Here is a 3448-nt window from a genome sequence, read left to right as displayed (position 1 = left end):
CTTTTGCCCTGCCTATAGTTTCAGTTCAGCTGTGTGTGCGTGTAGATCCTCGCCAACAGATCGCCTCTCCCACCCGTCCTCCTCTAACCAATCAAGATTAGGCCCAGGAAGATTCAGGAACTAACCTCGTTGACTAGAAAATCTGATTTCAAAGGAGCAAACAGGCAGGGTTGCACATTGGTATATACCAGCTGACTGAGCGGACAGGTCATCATTATTATTCTAGTATGAGAACGCAAGCCACCTGCATTGAAAAAGAAATGGGGGAGATCGTTAAACCCTCCCTTCTCACACAGTAACTGGACATCGCATTACATTTCTGGCACTAATGGAAAGCCAATGTAAACTAACATAACTAAAGACAAACACAAGGCAAGCCGGTGGTTCACAGCTGCGAACATGCACTAAATCAAGCGCTTCAAAGTTTTTAAGGAAATAACTCTGTTGACCCTGCATTGGGGGCATGGCCTGGTTGGGCCCCACTTTATCCAACATTTAGTGCGGCTTTCCTTTTCTTGAAAATGTATAAACTAGTACCTCAACTTACAAGCTCAAAGGGTTCTATGACCAAGTTCTTAACTCAAAACACACTTATCTCAAGTTGACATGTGTATATATGTATATATAAGTAAACACACACATAAATGCACATATATGTGTATATATCTATATGTATACAGTATATGTATGTACATATATACATATATATGTATATATATATATATATATGTGTGTATACTATATATATATATGTTAATAAAAATAAATAAAAAAAATTATTGCATTACCATAAATGAATGATGAGTAATCAAAGTGTACTGCCTTTCTTTAACCTGACTCTCGCCACATCCTTGTAGTTTGGTGAGCTCCACACAAGGATCTGGGAGTTCTCAATAGGAGATGTATTTCAGAAGGCGGGGCCTTGTAAAAAAATAATTGTATGTGATTGGCTAAACCACTTGTCCGTTATCTTGAATGACGTGCTACTTCAACCACTCATCTTTTAAATAATTAATATTCGATAGATTCGACAAAACAGTTGCAATAGCAGAATCAATGTCAGCACACGACGCAGCGAGGGCTAGGTGCCATTGTTGTTTGAATCAAACAGTCGCTTCAGGGCTACGTCACATCTATGAAATCCCGCCCGGCGATCCTGATTGGTTCATTATTTTTTGCTATCTTGAAGGAGTTTGCAATGCCTTTGAGCCCAGATCCTTGTGTGGAGCTCAGCGAACTACAAGGATCTGGCGAGAGTCAGGTTAGCCTTTCTTATCATCGGCGCAGATCAAGTTTAAAACATGAACATGAGGATGGGGCCTTAGCGTTTGGCAAATAGGGTTGCCAAACATCCCTTGGGATGCACTTTGTCCAGTAAGTGACCAACAGAGCCAATTATTTTGTTTTCATGTTCCCGGGTTGGTGTAACCTGACTCTCGCCAGATCCTTGTAGTTCGCTGAGCTCGAAGCGAGGAGTCGTGTGCTGACATTGATTCTGCTATTGCAACTGTTTTGTCGAATCCATCGAATATTAATTATTTAAAAAATGAACAGAGAACTTTTCGCACTGTCGTTATCCAATATGTCGGCTGTTCTGTTTTGGATTTCCCAGCGTCGCTCTCATCAGCGTCACGGGTTGATTTGGATGTGAGTGGTTGAAGTAGCACGTCTTTCAAGATAACGGACAAGTGGTTTTATCCAATCACATACAATTATTTTTTTACAAGGCCCCGCCTTCTGAAATACATCTCCTATTGAGAAGTCCCAGTTCCTTGTGTGGAGCTCACCAAACTACATGGATCTGACGAGAGTCAGGTTAGGGTTGGTGCGCCCTGTAAAAGAAAAAGGTAAATCGTGACGTCACACACCAGTTTTGACACGATAGTTTCACTACAGTCGCCAACACGCACCGAGCAGGCATCTTGTCAGATAACGAAAATAAAATAAAAATGGAAAGTTAAAATAGCCATTTTGCCGTCTACGGTTGCAATAAGCGAAATCTTTATGTGAGCGCGTTTGTTTTGTCACTGAGTGCAGTTAGTCCGAGGTCGAGCACAGTACACATCCAGTTTGCACCCTTGAGAAGGAGAAGAGGTATGTGGCTTAAACTATCAGTGGTGTGTCATTTATTTCACTTTAATAAGCTGTGAGTGTGTGTGGTGCTTTCATTTAATGATAAATCACACAATATATCATAAAGACAATAACCTCACTGAGAGGATATCTCCTTCATAAATAAAGCACAATTGAAATGTTGCCAGTCATATTAATAAACAACAAATATCTCACCTCTATTTTTGTCACAGTAGTTTTCATAGTGATGAAAGTTGAAGACCTGCTCTATCATAAAGCTGCACACTGGATTTATTCTGTTTTAAGTTAAGCAGGACAGACTCCTGTTAAAGAAATACATTTATTTTTATTCTGTTAAGTTGAGCAGGAAATATTTCTATTTAAGACAAGAAAAACAAAAATGTGCACTTAATTCTTACTGCACTTACTGTCACCAAATTTTTAGCAAATCAATGACTTGCAGTTCAGTAAAACATTTAGAAAACGTTCCCGTATGACATTCTGACTACAAAAGTGCATTTGTATCCAAGTTTAAGGGTATTTCTTTAATACAATTTTCTTTATGCAAGCAAATAATAACCTGTGATTAACTATGATTAATCACAGATCTAGAGCGTGATTAATCAGATTAAACTAATCTAATCACTTTCCCCTCCATTTTTCTGCATTCTTTTGTATCTCTAGTTATCATTACGTATATGTATTGTTGCATTTGAACAACTGTATTGTCGATAATAGAGGTAAATTATTGGTATTGTTCATTATCAATAGCGCTATTTCTATTGGTATTTGTATTGCTCCATTTTGTAGTGTCTTCCTTTTTTTCTCTTTCTATCACCTCCTGCTCCGGCCCGGCTGCACCAAATGATAATATAAATACATTTAATAAAGTCAAATACAAATAAGGCAACAAGAGAAGTATCCTACACTTCTCTTTTGTAAAGTACATCTGAACAGCAGATATGGGCATCTACATCAACTATATGATTTGCCTGAGAAGCTGGACAGGACAAAAATAACAAAACAAAAAAAACAAGAAAAAACTAATTTAATCACTTGACACCCCGAATATGTATATATAAACACAGTATACACACACATCGCACATACTGTGTATATATGGCATTATAACGGCAGGATATGTCTGTGTAACAGAGGAGTGACTGATTGATGATTCTGTGACAATATTCACCAGTCTTTTTTTATTTCAGATTTTTAATATCATACTGAGTTTGTCTATGTCTAATGTTTTTTGACACAATATTTTAGCTGTAAAAATTATGTGTGCCTTGTTCCCTTTTTTAAGGAACACTTTAAACATGTGTGGGTTGTTCTGCGGTAGTGAGAGAAATTCCTAAAATGCCGTAGTAACGGG

The sequence above is a fragment of the Entelurus aequoreus genome, linkage group LG08 (genome assembly GCF_033978785.1).
Source record: "Entelurus aequoreus isolate RoL-2023_Sb linkage group LG08, RoL_Eaeq_v1.1, whole genome shotgun sequence".
Taxonomy (NCBI): Eukaryota; Metazoa; Chordata; class Actinopteri; order Syngnathiformes; family Syngnathidae; genus Entelurus; species Entelurus aequoreus.
This window is presented reverse-complemented; position numbering follows the sequence as displayed.